This window comes from Aethalodelphis obliquidens, unplaced genomic scaffold, assembly GCF_003676395.1.
Source record: "Aethalodelphis obliquidens isolate GAN/ISIS:26980383/991018 unplaced genomic scaffold, ASM367639v1 scaffold13, whole genome shotgun sequence".
In the NCBI taxonomy this organism is placed as follows: Eukaryota; Metazoa; Chordata; class Mammalia; order Artiodactyla; family Delphinidae; genus Aethalodelphis; species Aethalodelphis obliquidens.
Window position 1 is genome coordinate 32,681,413 of NW_020837957.1, and position 17,260 is coordinate 32,698,672.

The 17,260-nt window shown below is 37.1% G+C and overlaps 1 protein-coding gene and 1 long non-coding RNA gene across 2 annotated transcripts in view; one reads left to right on the forward strand and one right to left on the reverse strand.

Moving 5' to 3' along the window:
- DPYD (dihydropyrimidine dehydrogenase) overlaps nucleotides 1-17,260 on the reverse strand; it is an 811,158-nt gene that overhangs the window by 509,616 nt on the left and 284,282 nt on the right. The window lies entirely within an intron of this gene.
- Nucleotides 734-9,512, forward strand: LOC113624524 (uncharacterized). The gene is made up of 2 exons (XR_003434370.1): nucleotides 734-779; nucleotides 9,445-9,512. It is a non-coding gene; the product is annotated as an uncharacterized LOC113624524 (long non-coding RNA).

The following is a 17,260-nucleotide window of genomic DNA, read 5'->3' on the forward strand; positions in this document are numbered from 1 at the left end:
GTGTTTGTTGGCAATCTGTATATCTTCTTTGGAGAAATGTCTGTTTAGGTCTCTGCCCATTTTTGGATTCAGTTGTTTGTTTTTTTGATATTGAGCTGCATGAGCTGCTTATAAATTTTGGAGATTAATCCTTTGTCAGTTTCTTCATTTGCAAATATTTTCTCCCATTCTGAGGGTTGCCTTTTGGTCTTGTTTATGTTCTCCTTTGCTGTGCAAAAGCTTTTAAGTTTGATTAGGTCCCATTTGTTTATTTTTATTTTTATTTCCATTTCCCTAGGAGGTGGGTCAAAAAGGATCTTGCTGTGATTTATGTCATAGAATGTTCTGCCGATGTTTTCCTCTAAGAGTTTTATAGTGTCTGGCCTTACATTTAGGTCTTTACTCCATTTTGAGTTTATTTTTGTGTATCGTGTTAGGAAGTGTTCTAATTTCATTCTTTTACATGTAGCTGTCCTGTTTTCCTAGCACTACTTATTGAAGATGCTGTCTTTTCTCCATTTTATATTCTTGCCTCCTTTATCAAAAATAAGGTAACCATGTGTGCATGGGTTTATCTCTGGGCTTTCTATCCTGTTCCATTGATCTATATTTCTGTTTTTGTGCCAGTACCATACTGTCTTGATTACTATAGCTTTGTAGTATAGTCTGAAGTCAGGGAGCCTGATTCCTCCAGCTCCGTTTTCCTTTCTCAAGATTCCTTTGGCTATTCTGGGTCTTTTGTGTTATCCTCAATGGTGAGAAACTGAAACCATTTCCACTAAGATCAGGAACAAGACAAGGTTTCCCACTCTCGCCATTATTATTCAACATTGCTTTGGAAGTTTTAGACACAGCAATCAGAGAAGAATAAGAAATAAAAAGAATCCAAGTCGGAAAAGAAGAAGTAATGTTGTCACAGTTTTCAGATGACATGATACGATACATAGAGGATCCTAAAGATGCTACCAGAAAACTACTAGAGCTAATCAATGAATTTGGTAAAGTAGGAGGATACAAAATTAATGCACAGAAATCTCTTGCATTCCTGTACACTAATGATGAAAAACCTGAACGAGAAATTAAGGAAACAATCCCATTTACCACTGCAACAAAAAGAATAAAATACCTAGGAATAAACCTACCTAAGGAGACAAAAGACCTGTATGCAGAAACTTATAAGACACTGATGAAAGAAATTAAAGATGATACACACAGATGGAGAGATATACCATGTTCTTTCATTGTAAGAATCAACTTTGTGAAAATGATTATACTACCCAAAGCAATCTACAGATTCAATGCAATCCCTATCAAACTACCGCTGGCATTTTTCACAGAACTAGAACAAAAAATTTCACCATTTGTATGGAGAACTGGGATTAAGATATAATAATAGCTAACACATGTTAAGCATTTATTTTATGCCAGGCACGATTTTACACATTTTATCTGTACCAAATCACTTAATCCTGTCTATGATCCAGTGAGGCAGTTATATTATTTTCCAGACTTAAAGTTAAGAAGACTGAAACAAGGAGTTACTGAGTAACTCATTCAATAAAAAAAACTAAGTTTAAACCCAGGCACTACAGTTCTGGAATCTTCAATCATAAGCACTTGGAATACATGATTCTTTGAAACTACGCATAGGCATATGACTCCTGCTATCTCATTTCAGTCAGATGAGATCCTCCATAGAACAGTTTTCATGCCGGAAGCCTATGCTGAAAGAGAAACCACCTGGAAAAAATAAAATCTACTTTTTCCTCAGTATAACATACTACCCGTGGATTGTAGATTGTTTGCACAGAAGGCCATAAGAACTCCTTCCATCCTTGTATGCATGACCCATTGTAGATGACTTTGCCATTCCTCTCCTTAAAATTTAAGGGGAATCTATGACCCTGCCCTTGCATTTGGATTATCCTGTAACAATTGCTTTGACCAAAATAATGGGGTGAGAATAACACTGTGTGACTTCTAAGCCTTGGCTTCAAGAAGGCTTGAAGCTTGTACATTCATTCTCTTGGGACAAACCTACCTTGTGAACAACTGGGCTAGCCTCCTTGAGGATGAGATACCATGTGAAGAGAGATAGAGGATGGGATATCAAGTGAAGCGGGATAAATGTGTAGATTAAAAAAATCCAATTTTCCCAATTGACACCTGAGACATGTGAGAAGCCCATCCCAGGCCAACCAGCTTCTAAGCAACCTCCCAACTGATTCCAATTCATGTAAAAACAGCTGAAAATATGTGTAGCACAACTTCTGTTTGATCCCAGATCAAAATGCCACCCATGGAATCATAAACAAATAAATGTGGGGTTGTTTGTTATGTAGCAATAGGTAATTGACACACTTTAAACACAAAAATCCATTAGAAAATTGGTCATCCTGGTTATTCCTCCTGATTGGTCAATTTCATAATCTGCTTGTTGACAGTGATTGTTTAAATTAGGTCTTTCTTGATATTTTGTTTTATTACCCTCTATCTTTCAATACTTTCTCAAGTCCTTTGGGCTTTACTCTCATTTCCAATATGACTGGCTTATACTATATAATTTCTCTGTCTCTGTCTCTCTATATGTGTGGGTATGTGTGTATGTGTGTGTGTGTGTGTGTGTGTGTGTGTGTGTGTGTGTGTGTATAAAATATATACATTATATATATACACATATATAAAATATTGTATGACTTTATGGGGTACTAGTCACTTCAACTTCTGTCTTTAAATCCCAAAATTATTTAGTTCAAATTATTCTGAGATGACAGCTTTATATGTGTGTATATGTAGAAAGGAATGGAGAAAGACTATTTAAGTAGCTATTTAATACAGCTCTTTAATATTCACTGTCTACAATCACTTTCTGAACTATCTCCCCCAAAGCACATAGGTATCCTTCTGTATGTATTCATTTCTTTCATACTTTTATTACAAAATAACCTAAACTATGGTTCTTTCTCTAGTTACCCTGGATTCTTTCCTACAACAGAAACCCTACTGAAAGTGTAAACTGTCAAATTTTCGTCCATTATGAAAATCTCTCAATACTGACAATTAGCTTCCAGTTGTTTAAATCACCAAGTGCTACCTTCCGTCCCCACAGCCAGCCTAAAAAATGCCCCACAATGTTAAGTTGAAGGTACAAAACCTTGCAAGAAATAATCTTAATGTGGGATTGGTTGGTGTTCAAATTTTCTTATGAAGGACGCACATAAGGACATAGAGTCTGCTTATGCCATTTATATGAGTCTGAAACTATGCTCAGTTTTATATGAGATGAAAAGTGGGAATCAATGTCAGTACCAACAATTAATATTTATAAGGATTACAGACTGATGCATAATTATCAAGGTTTCACATGTGTCATTTCTTTTCATCATCATATCAACCCTGCATTTGGGACCTGGGAAGGGTGTGACTTGTCCAGGGCTGCAGATCCATTTTAAAGACAGAAAGAACCAGAAACCTATATTTATTATGAATTCTTATTAGATTCCTACTAAGTATGCCGTGGATCTTAATTTTGTTTTACATATGTTATATTTACATAATTAGAAAGAAGGACATACCTCTGTATGTTCTTTGATGTCAAGGATGCTAGGCAATATTAATATTTGACATCTTAGCAAGGAGTTCTAAGAAAACTCTTAAATCTAGAAGGCTTATATTTTCATATGTTTGCCTAAACATTTCAGTTTAATTGAGGAAGCAATTTTTGGTCTTTAATTAATTGGAACTGTAATTATTCAGCCTGGAGAAGTCAATTTAATGAAGATTTTCAGCTACATAAGGAGCTCTCAAGATGATCATGCCTATTTCCACTTAAGACTGATTTATAAGTAAAAAAGATGAGGAAAATATTCCTGACAGTGAAGGTTAGCAAATTTTAGAAAACACAAAGGTTACAGAAATTCTTTCATGACTGTTATTAAATAAATCTTCATATTTCTTATTCTAGTTATAATTTTGTCTGCACATGAATAAGTTACTTAAAAAATAATGTTTCTTTTGCAGTTTTGAATGATTCTGTGGCTGCATATAGTAATGTATTTAAATCTGATCACAATGCAATTAACCATGTATTACTATTTGGTAATTAAAATACGGTAATTAATTTTTGGACACTTCAGGGGAGTCAAAATTTTGAAAATAAGCAAAAAGTACAAAGAAAACTTTGGGGGGACTGTCTTGTTGCCAGACAAGTATTCCTGTGTTTAATTTAAATGATAGTTAAGATTTCATAAATAATTCTAAGTTAAATATAAGAAGGGGGAGTTAGGAGGTACCAAACAGTAATGATGAAAAGCCCCTTATTTTTAGGCCATGAATGCTCCCAGAGAACAGAGAAAATGAGAGACAGGGGAGAGGTCGAGAGACCATAATAGGAAGAGATCTGTGTTCCTGAAAAGAGCAGAATCAATGCCATCATCTTGTGTTCCTATTAGTAAAGCCTCTTAAATGATTTTCCCACCTCTACCCTTCCCTCTATACAGCTGCCAAAGAGATTCCTTTAAAATGGAAATATGGAGGCAGCCACATGCGCCTACCAAGGATCAAGGTCTCAGCAATGGGAGGCCACCGTTCCTTCCCAATATCAGAAACTTAGGAGCTGTGGGGCAGGAGGCCACCGGAATGGAGCCCACCAGATAGTAGCCAGCGCTGTCTGCTTTTACCGCCCTCCCTCTCCTGACGCAGGCCACTGCTCTTGGTCTCCTCTTTGTGCTGCTTAACCGAGGACGGCTCACTCCAAACACCACCCGTTCCTGGGCACTCAGAAACCACTGTCCCTGCCACCCTCACCTGTCCCATGCCTCCTGTGACCAAGTGACCTCTGTAGACAAAAGAGTCTGAGGCAGAAGAACCAGGAGTGCTTAAGAATGCTGGGATCTGTAAGGTGCTTTGTGAACACAGGAGGTGGTTCACTGTGGCTTCATAACAGCAGTTGATACTGGTGATGTGGAGGTTTCAACTTTTCCTCAATATAAGAAGAAAGATTTAAATAAAGCACCAAACTTTGGAAAAGTCTGCTACACTCACACATTTTTGGTAGAAGTTTGGGAAGAGCAATGAAAAGTGGTTGTATCCACATCTGGTTACTATGGAAGTGGGAGCTGAAACAGCTGCAGAAATGACAGGGTCATGAGAGACCTTCAAGATGGTGGAAGAGAAAGACGTAGAGGTCACCTTCCTCCCCACAAATATATCGGAAATACATCTACATGTGGAACAACTCCTACAGAACACCTGCTGAACACTGGCAGAAGTCAGACCTCCCAAAAGGCAAGAAACTCCCCACATACCTGGGTAGGGCAAAAGAAAAAAGAAAAAAACAGAGACAAAAGAATAGGGACGGGACCTGCACCAGTGGGAGAAAGCTGTGAAAGAGGAAAGGTTTCCACACACTAGGAAGCCCCTTCACTGGTGAAGACTGCGGGTGGCGGTGGGGGGAAGCTTCGGAGCCGCGGAGGAGAGCACAGCAACAGGGGTGCGGAGGGCAAAGCAGAGAGATTTCCACACAGAGGATCGGTGCTGATGGGCACTCACTAGACCGAGAGGCTTGTCTGCTCACCCGCCGGGGCGGGTGGGGGCTGGGAGCTGAGGCTCGAGCTTCAGAGGTCAGATCCCAGGGAGAGGACTGGGGTTGGATGCGTGAACACAGCCAGAAGGGGCCAGTGCACCACAGCTAGCCGGGAGGGAGTCCAGGAAAAAGTCTGGAACTGCCTAAGAGGCAAGAGACCATTGTTTTGGGGTGCGCGAGCAGAGAGGATTCAGAGCACTGCCTAAACAACCTCCAGACACGGGTGCTAGCTGTGGCTATCAGTGTGGACACCAGAGACGGGCATGGGACGCTAAGGCTGCTGCTACAGCCAAAAAGAAGCCTGTGTGCAAGCACAGGTCACTCTCCACACCTCCCCTCCCGGGAGCCTGTGCAGACCGCCACTGCCAGGGTCCCGGGATCCAAGGACAACTTCCCCAGGAGAACACACGGCACACCTCAGGCTGTTGCAATATCAAGCCGGCCTCTGCCGCCCACAGGCTTACCCGACATTCCATACCCCTCCCTCCCCCGGCCTGAGTGAGCCAGAGCCCCCGAATCAGCTGCTCCTTTAACCCCATCCTGTCTGAGTGAAGAACAGACTCCCTCAGGCGACCTACATGCAGAGGCAGGGCCAAATCCAAAGCTGAACCCCAGGAGCTGTGCGAACAAAGAAGAGAAAGGAAAATCTCTCCCAGCAGCCTCAGGAGCAGCAGATTAAATCTCCACAATCAACTTGAGGTACCCTGCACCTGTGGAACACCTGAATAGACAATGAACCATCCCAAATCGATGTGGTGGACTTCGGGAGCAACAATATATATATTTTTTTCCTTTTTCTCTTTTTGTGACTGTATGTGTATGCTTCTTTGTGTGATTTTCTCTCTATAGCTTTGCTTTTACCATTTGCCCTAGGGTTCTGTCTGGTTTTATTTGTTGTTTGTTTTTTTTTAGTATAGTTTTTAGAGCTTGTTATAATTGATGGATTTGTTTTTTGGTTTGGCTGTTCTCTTCTTACTTTCTATTTTTTCTTTTTTTATTACTTTTTAATTTTCTTTAATTTTAATAATTACTTTTTATTTTAATAACTTTATTTTCTTTTCTTTTCCTTCCTTCCTTCCCTCTTTCCTTCCTTTCTCTCTCCCTCTCCCTTTCTCTCTTTCTGTCTTTCTTTCTTCCAACACAGACCTCCTGGCTCCACGTAATGTCAAACAGCAAAAGCACTCCCAGAGATCTCCAACTCAATGCTAAGACCCAGCTCCACTCAACGACCAGCAAGCTACAGTGCTGGACACCCTATGCCAAACAAACTAGCAAGACAGGAACACAACCACACACATTAGCAGACAGGCTGTCTAAAATCATAATAAAGTCACAGAAACCCCAAATCACACCCTTAGACGCAGACCTGCCCACCAGAAAGACAGATCCAGCTTCATCCACCAGAACACAGGCACAACTCCCCTCCACCAAAAAGACTACACAACCCACTGAACCAATGATAGACACTCGGAGCAAACACCAAAAACAAGGAGAACTATGAACGTGCAGCCTGCGAAAAGGAGATCCCAAACACAGCAAAACTAAGAAAACTGAGAAGACAGAGAAACACACAGCAGATGAAGGAGCAAGGTAAAAACCCACCAGACCAAACAGATGAAGAGGAAACAGGCAGTCTACCTGAAAAAGAATTCAGAGTAATGATAGTAAAGATGATATAAAGTCTGGGAAATAGAATGGAGAAAATACAAGAAACGTTTAACAAGGATATAGAAGAACTAAAGTGCAAATAAACAATGTGGAACAGCACAATAAATGTAATTTAAAATTCTCTAGAAGGAATTAACAGCAGAATAACTGAGGCAAAACAGATGAGCGACCTGGAAGATAAAATACTGTAAATAACTACTGCAGAGCAGAATAAAGAAAGAAGAATGAAAAAAATTGAGAACAGTCTCAAGACCACTGGGACAACATTAAATGCACCAACATTCGAATTATAGGGGTCCCAGAAGAAGAAGAGAAAAAGAAAGGGACTGAAAAATATTTGAAGAGATTATAGTTGAAAACTTTCCTAATATGGGAAAGGAAATAGTTGATCAAGTCCAGGAAGCACAGAGTACCATACAGGATAAATCCAAGGAGAAACACGCCAAGACACATATTAATCAAAAATTAAATACAAAGAAAAAATATTAAAAGCAGCACGGGAAAAACAACAAATAACATACAAAGGAATCTTCATAAGGTTAACAGCTGATTGTTCAGCAGAAACTCTGCAAGCCAGAACGGAGTGGCAGGACTATTTAAAGTGATGAAAGGGAAAATCCTACAACCAAGATTACTATACCCAGCAAGGATCTCATTCAGATTTGAAGGAGAAATTAAAACCTTTACAGAGAAGCAAAAGATAAGAGGATTCAGCACCACCAAATCACCTTTACAACAAATGCTAAAGGAACTTCTCTAGGCAGGAAACAAGAGAAGGAAAAGTCCTAAAATAACAAACCCAAAACAATTAAGAAAATGGGAATAGGAACACACATATCGATAATTACCTTAAATGTAAATGGATTAAATACTCCAACCAAAAGACATAGACTGGCTGAATAGGTACAAAAACAAGACCTGTATATATGCTGTCTACAATCAGAGACCAACTTCAGATCTAGGGACACATACAGACTGAAAGTGAAGGGAAGTAAAAAGATATTCCATGCAAATGGAAATCAAAAGAAAGCTGGAGTAGCAATTCTCATATCAGATAAAATAGACTTCAAATTAAAGACTATTACAAGAGACAAAGAAGGACGCTAAATAATGATCAAGGGATTGATCCAAGAAGAAGATATAACAATTCTAAATATGTATGCACCCCACATAGGAGCACCTCAACACATAAGGCAAATGCTAACAGCCATATACAGGGAAATCGACAGTAACACAATCATAGTAGGGGACTTTAACACCCCACTCTCACCAATGGACAGGACATCCAAAATGAAAAATATAAGGAAACACAAAGATCAACGCAAAGATCAATAAAATTAAAAGCTGGTTCTTTGAGAAGATAAATAAAACTGATAACCCAATAGCCAGACTCATCAAGAAAAAGAGAAGACCCAAATCAACAGAATTAGAAATGAAAAAGGAGAAGTAACAACTGTTATTGAAGAAATACAAAACATCATGAGAGATTACTACAAGCAACTATATGCCAACAAAATGGACAACCTGGAAGAAATGGACATATTCTTAGAAAAGCACAACCTTCTGAGACTGAACCAGGAAGAAATAGAAAATATAAACAAACAAATCACAAGCACTGAAATTGAGACTGTGATTAAAAATCTTCCATGAAACAAAAGCACAGAACCAGATGTTCACAGGTGAATTCTATCAAATATTTAGAGAAGAGCTAACACCTATCCTTCTTAAACTCTTCCAAAATATACCAGCAGGAGGAACACTCCCAAACTCATTCTACGAGGCCACCATCACCCTGATACCAAAACCAGACAAAGATGTCACAGAGAAAGAAAACTACAGACCAATATCACTGATGAACATAGATGCAAAAATTCTCAACAAAATACTAGCAAACAGAATCCAACAGCACATTAAAAGGAGCATACACCATGATCAAGTGGGGTTTATCCCAGGAATGCAAGGATTCTTCAGTATATTTGTATCAATCAATGTGATACACCACAGTAACAAACTGAAGGATAAAAACCATCTGATCATCTCAAGAGATGCAGAAAAAGGTTTTGACAAAATTTAATATCCATTTATGATAAAAACTCTCCAGAAAGTAGGAATACAGGGAAGTTACCTCAACATAATAAACGCCATATCTGACAAACCCAGGGCCAACATGTTTCTCAATGTTGAAAACCTGAAACCACTTCCAATAAGATCAGGTTGCCCACTCTCACCACTATTATTCAACATAGTTTTGGATGTTTTAGCCACAGCAATCAGAGAAGAATAAGAAATAAAAAGAATCCAAGTCGTAAAAGAAGAAGTAAAACTCAGTGTTTGCAGGTGACATGATAGTCTACATGGAGAATCCTAAAAATGCTACCAGGAAACTACTAGAGCTAATGGATGGATTTGGTAAAGTAGCAGGATACGAAATTAAGGCACAGAAATCTCTGGCATTCCTATATGCTAATGATGAAAAATCTGAAAGAGAAATTAAGGAAACACTCCCATTTACCATTGCAACAAAAAGAATAAAATACCTAGGAATAAACCTACCTAAGGAGACAAAAGACCTGTATGCAGAGAATTATAAGACACTGATGAAAGAAATTAAAGATGATACACACAGATGGAGAGATATACCATGTTCTTGGGTTGGAAGGATCAGCACTGTGAAAATGACTATATTATCCAAAGCAATCTATAGATTCAGTGCAATCCCTATCACACTACCACTGGCATTTTTCACAGAACTGAAACAAAAAATTTCATAATTTGTATGGAAACACAAAAGACCCCAAATAGCCAAAGCAATCTTGAGACAGAAAAACAGAGCTGTAGGAATCAGGCTCCCTGACTTCAGACTATACTACAAAGCTACAGTAATAAAGACACTATGGTACTGGCACAAAAAACAGAAATATAGATCAATGGAACAGGATAGAAAGCCCAGGGATAAACCCATGCACATATGGTCACCTTATTTTTGATAAAGGAGGCAAGAACATACAATGGAGAAAACAGCCTCTTTAATAAATGGTGCTGGGAAAACTGGACAGCTACATGTAAAAGAGTGAAATTAGAACACTCCCTAACATCATACACAAAAATAAACTCAAAATGGAGTAAAGACCTAAATGTAAGGCCAGACACTATCAAACTCTTAGAGGAAAACATAGGCAGAACACTCTGGGACATAAATCACAGCAAGATCCTTTTTGACCCACCTCCTAGAGAAATGGAAATAAAAACAAAAATAAACTAATGGGACCTAATGAAACTTAAAAGCTTTGGCGCAGCAAAGGAAACCATAAACAAGACGAAAAGACAACCCTCAGAATGGGAGAAAATATTTGCAAATGAAGAAACTGACAGAGGATTAATCTCCAAAATTTACAAGCAGCTCATGCAGCTCAATATCAAAAAAACAAACAACCTAATCCAAAAATGAGCAGAAGACCTAAACAGACATTTCTCCAAAGAAGATATACAGATTGCCAACAAACACATGAAAGAAAGCTCAATGTCACTAATCATTAGAGAAATGCAAATCAAAACTACAATGAGGTATCATCTCACACCAGTCAGAATGGCCATCATCAAAAAAATCTACAAACAATACATTTTGGAGAGGGTGTGGAGAAAAGGGAACACTCTTGCACTGTTGGTGGGAATGTAAATTGTTACAGCCACTATGGAGAACAGTATGGAAGTTCCTTAAGAAACTAAAAATAGAACTACCATACGACCTAGAAATCTCACTACTGGGCATATACCCTGAGAAAACCATAATTCAAAAAGACACATGCACCCCAGTGTTCATGGTAGCTCTCTTTACAATAGCCAGGACATGCAAGCAACCTAAGTGCCCATTGACAGATAATGGATAAAGAAGATGTGGCACATATATACAATGGAACATTACTCAGCCATAGAAAGAAACAAAAGTGAGTTATTTGTAGTGAGGTAGATGGACTTAGAGTCTGTCACACAGAGTGAAGTAAGTCAGAAAGAGAAAAACAAATACCGTATGCTAACACATATATATGGAATAGGAAAAAAGAAAAAAAAATGGTTCTGAAGAACCTAGGCACAGGACAGGAAAAAAGACAGACGTAGAGAATGGATTTGAGGACATGGGGAGGGGGAAGGGTAAGCTGGGACAAAGTGAGTGTGGCTTGGACATATATACACTACTAAATGTAAAGTAGATAGCTAGTGGGAAACAGCTGCGTAGCACAGCGAGATCAGCTCGGTGCTTTGTGACCACCTAGAGTGGTGGGATAGGGAGGGTGGAGGGAGATGCAAGAGGGAGGGGATATGGGGATATATGTATACATATAGCTGATTCACTTTGTTATACAGCAGAAACTAACACACCATCGTAAAGCAATTATACTCCAATAAAGATGTTAAAAAAAAATGGAAATCTGATTCTTTCACTCCCCATCCAGCTACCTCGCCTCTCTGGCCTCTAGTCACCTTTCTTTGCTCTCTCCCCACTCAGGTTACATGATCCCTCCGTGTCTCCCACTCAGGTTAGGTCCCCTTGGAATGCAGCCTCATAGTCCTTTACAATTCATTATATCACTTTTAAAATTGTTTCACGATGTGGTATGTGTTGTATTTAATATTTGTTTCCCACCAGCCTAGGATCTCCTTAAGAGCAGGGATTATGTGTGTCCTCTTCACGTATATATTTCCAGAACCTGCCCAATGCCTGACATGAAGCAGGTTTCCCAGTACCCTGTTAAATGAATGAGTAAATTTGCAGTGAATAATATTTTCTTTACTAATCTCTTCATTTATTCAATCATTCAATTAAACATTTAATAAGGGTTTAGTTTATGCTCAGTCCTAAAGCTACCATAGGCAAAAGGGATGCATAAAACTTGCTGCAATTTACTTTCTAATTCATTAAGAATAACATATAATAAGTTCCATAATATTAAAAAAATTCTTTCATAGAAGTTAGTTTTCTTATGATAGTGATTACATTTTTAAAAATCTTGTTGATCTGAAGAGGATGTTCCTCATAGTAACAACACCAAACTTTGCAAAAGTGCCTTTTAGAGGTGAGTTAAACAAGCAGATATATCTCACAAACCACACAAAAAGGAATTAGTAGTCCTGATGGCATAATTCTGCTACTGTTCCAAGTTTATTTTCACATTGTTTTTCATTGGGTTTAACCCACTATGACTATTATCAGGTTACTAGTAACTTGAAAGAATTTTGAATTTTATTTTCTGAAATAATTATCTAGTATATGTGAAATATAAGGTAACTACTTTTATAGAAAAGGTATAATTTTTACCTAAGCAACAGTGAATAATTCCAGTTGTGTACACACACACACTCACATACACAACACACACGCAAATTAGAACTCCAACAGCAGTGCTTAAAATAGTACCACTCCCTTCATTGCATTCTATTATTTATCATATAACATGTCACCTAACTAAAAATTGTTCAGTCATAAAATGATAGATTATTCAAACGTCTAGCTATAAAAGTTGCAGTGAAATCCTCAACTCAGAGTATTTGATGAGTGTTAAGGCCTCAAGACTTCAAACCTTGTTTCTGTTTGGGGACTGTTGTTTCAAGTATCTACAATTTATTCATCTTTATACATAAAACATATGTGCAATTTTAATAGTTGTATATGATGCAGAATTTGAACATTTAAGGGATGTTGTTACACCACATTAAGTTTAACCCTCATTTACGTCTTGGATGATAGATGCAAGAATTCCAACTGAGGCGATTTTATGAACCAGTTAAATGATTTGTATTCAGAACAGCATTAAAAGTCCCCATGACAAAGTGTACTTGAACAAAAATACCCTGCTTGTGACACATTCTTTACAAGTAATGCGTTTTCATTTTTCACATGTTGCATCTCATTTATTTTACTCAGGCACACATACTTAAATCTGCAAGATACTGCAAGCTTCCAATACCTTTGAAATAATAAATCACTTCTTGCAGATGTTTTCACCCGCTGCAAGGCTGCCGTTCATTAATCAAACATTATCAGTTTCTATCATTGCCCAGTGTTAAACAGAAAAAGCACTTCATTTTGAGTTCTGACTTTCATTCACTGGTTAGTCCCTGACCCCACAGTACTCACTGCTTTCACTTTAGAAATGTGAAACCTCCTACAGTGTAATAGATTTTACAGCAAAAATCCTAAATGGTATTATATTTTTTGGATTCTGTATTGCTTTATCCTGAGCTAAATCACACTACATATCTAAAATGGCAAATAAATGCAGTCATAATATCCATTCAGAATTATATCCACAAAAATAATAAATTTATAACGTATGCTGTGTTTCTATGAATATGCCTAACATCAAATTTCTAGAACACAGGTGCAGGGACATACTTTTTAAAAAATTTGCTTAAGCTATTTAAATCATTTCAGAAGACAATGAAGGGCAATTTGTCTACCCACAGTAATTTTTAAGCCTACAAAAAGAAATTGGAACAAAGAGACAACTGTAAAATCTTTCTGAATTTTTTTCTCTCTAGGGAAACACATTATGGAAAATGGATCGACTTGTAATACAAGATATTATGGACGATCTTATGGATCATGAGTCACTGGAGACACCCCATAACATCCTTACGACCTAAAGAACTGACAACTGATGTAAACTGCATTTCTTTACTGCCTTAAAGATAGCCCAATAATACAGATACTACAAAAAAGAATTTGAGCATCACTTTCATTTTCTTTTCAAAAACACAGTCTCGTGTTAATCATTCTCTTTGACTAACAAGTCTTGAACAATAAGAACTCAAAGCCAACTCTAAGACCAAAATTGACTTTACAATAAATTCATGAACTGGAGACTGCCATGCAATTAAATTTATTTATTTATTTATGACTGTGTTGGGTCTTCGTTGCTGCACGTGGGCTTTCTCTAGTTGTGGTGAGCGGGGGCTACTCTTTGTTGCAGAGCACGGGCTCTAGGCACGCCAGCTTCAGTAGCTGTGGTGCATGGGCTTAGTTGCTCCACAGCATGTGGGATCTTCCTGGACCAGGGCTCGAACCTGTGTCCCCTGCATTGCCAGGAGGATTCTTAACCACTGTACCACCAGGGAAGTCCCCACCCAATTAAGCGTAAAGGAAATGCTTTATAAATATTTTGTTTCACCAGTATGAATCGATATCATTAATGATCATTCATAAACTTTCTTTCATTAAGGTATGGTGCTAAAAGCCATACATATTGATATGGTCCCCATTCCAGTAAATTTATAATAAAAATTATGTGAATTTTTGCAAGATCCTTTTTCAGATCAAGATCTGAGGGATTAAAAGTCAGTAAGAAAAGCAACATGAAAAACATGTTACCATGATTTCACTCAGGTATCAACTAACCTTACAGAATATTAATTTGAGGGCAGAGGGGAGAGTAACAGTACCATGGCAAGTTTTTTTGTATGGTGATGCTCCTAAGCCTGGAGGCCTAAAGCATAGAGGCTCCGATGTCATCAATCCAGAAATCCAGATGCGTCCCACTGCCTTGGGAATAAATCCAAACTCCATAAACTTCTTAACCTCATATATGACCCATAACAATTTATTCATGCCCTACTGTCATGCCCTATCCCTGTCATATACTTTCTTACCCTTCAGCATGAATCTTAGGAATGCATCATATAATACTTGCCACAGTTTTCAAATTTCACTCCATTCTTTCAAGTTCCTGTGTTGTGGTGGACACGATCTTCTCTGCCAGCAATGGAGTTACCTCACCTCTGTCTAAAAGACTCCCACCCTCCCATTAGTACAGTAATTATAAAAAAAAAAATTATGAGTCTCCAGGAAGTATGTCTAAATAATCATGGAATTCTTAGTGACTAGTAGAGTGCCTAGACGAATAATCATTGTTAAAAATATGACAAATAATTGAATAAAATAATGGACATGGGTAAAAGTTGTCTTTACCAGTCAAAATTTGAATTTCTTGTTTATGCCTTAATATGTTCTTGTCCTTACATTTTCATAAAATCAATCCCTCCCCCCTTTTCTTTCTCTATCCATTCTATCTTCTCATTTTAGTTTCCCACAAGGAAAGGATCTGAAACACTTTTGTATTAGGTTTAAAATAAGTGATAGTGCTAAAATTTTATTCTTTCCATACACATATGCATTTAACTAAAGATAAGCATATGATGATGTCCTTATGCTAAATAACAAGCCTTTAGCTGTGAAATTGTAGGTTTGGGTTTAAAAGTGTTTGAGGAGAGAAATCAGACTCAGATCTCTATTTAAGTCTGAACTTAATGTCTACCAGTGATCAATACTGTGCATGTGCTATCTGTATGTACAATAACTTATCAAGGTGTCATCTACAGTTTATAACCCCCATCTTACCTCAACTAACCCAACAATCTCAAAAATTAATGGGATAAGTAGAGATGCCATTCACAAATTTGTGTAAGGCCAAATAGGTTACAGATATGTAGTTATAATATATATTCTCCTGCTTTCATAATGTATTTGAGATAGTATAAAATTTGAGATAATCTAATAATTGGATAATTACAATGATTGAACACTCATATTAACTCTGAGTTTCCTGGCAATGGAGTAAAAATGAGATGATTATAACCTACATAGATATCAATATCTAATGAAAGAAGGTTTACCAATTCATCAGGAGAGACTATTTTTCTCAAGGAATTTTGTTATACCAATCAATATATAAAATTTACTGACCAATATAACAATGTTCAATAGTAACTGTACCAAAGGAATAAGATTTCTTTACTTGGCTTTTTAATATTTGAAGAAGTCTTGGGAATTGTAATAAAATATATATATATATTTCCATATAATTTTCAAGATTATGTGAGATATCTTATTGTAATCTTTATATAACCTTTGTAAGGCTATAACCTGATATCCTAATAACCTTTCTGTACAGAATCACTAATATGTATTATCTGATCTGAGCAGCAAATACATACCTTTAGAAAAAACAATTTGATGACTATATTATCCTATAAGAAATATCTTTTATAAAAATAAGTAAAATATTAAATAGCAAACAATAATAAAAATAGCTTGAAAAATAATCAATCAAAATCAAATATAGACTACCATAAAAGGGATATTTTCTATTGTGTTCTACTTGAATATACACAAATATGATTAAACACTTGCATTTCCCAAGAAAAAAATCTTGACAATTAATTTTGCAATGAGGCATTTTGAAAATAAAATCCTATGTGATCCCACAATGAAGTGTCATGAATTTGATTTTTAAAATTACTACACCACTTTCTTACAAACTAGTACATATCCCTTTTTTCCTTAGAGGCTAAAAACATGATCTCACTGAAGCTCAGCTCCACTTCTCTGTTAAGCCTCAAACAGAGCGAGACACATTTGTGACTGCTGTTTCAGCGCTCAGAAGATGCTTTTTGTGAGTTTCTTTCCATGTCACCTGCTGAAACACATCTAGCCATCCCAGCTCCAAAGTGAGAGTGGTAATCTCTCACGGAGTGTCACAGTTTAATTTTGTTTTTGTTTAAACACATTGATTCCTAAAACTCAGCTAGGGCAAGGAAAATAAAACCTTTGGGATTCAATAATAAAAGTTAAAATATTTAAAAATAGTCTTATAGAAGAAGCAATCAAATGAGTGTAACACACACATGAGTACACAAAGTGCTGGCATCTCCTCCAACTCAAGAAAACAAAAACTTAAAAATTGTACAAATTTGAGATAAATATGAACGGACTTGTGTTATCTGTGTTGTGAGGCAATTAATAAAAATATTGACTTTTAAATATTTTTCTGAGTCATCTAGCTTTCACTGTTTGCGGGGAAATAAGGCTGAAAGGGGGGAATAGCATGCTTAGGAAACTCAAAATAAGGCCACATTTTCCTCTTTAATTTTTAATGAAAAATAATTGCTAAAGAATACCATTATTTCTTCTGCAAGAATGAGGACTTAGAAGATTGAAGAAACTTTTCAAAAAAGCAACATCTCTTGAGCTCTGAC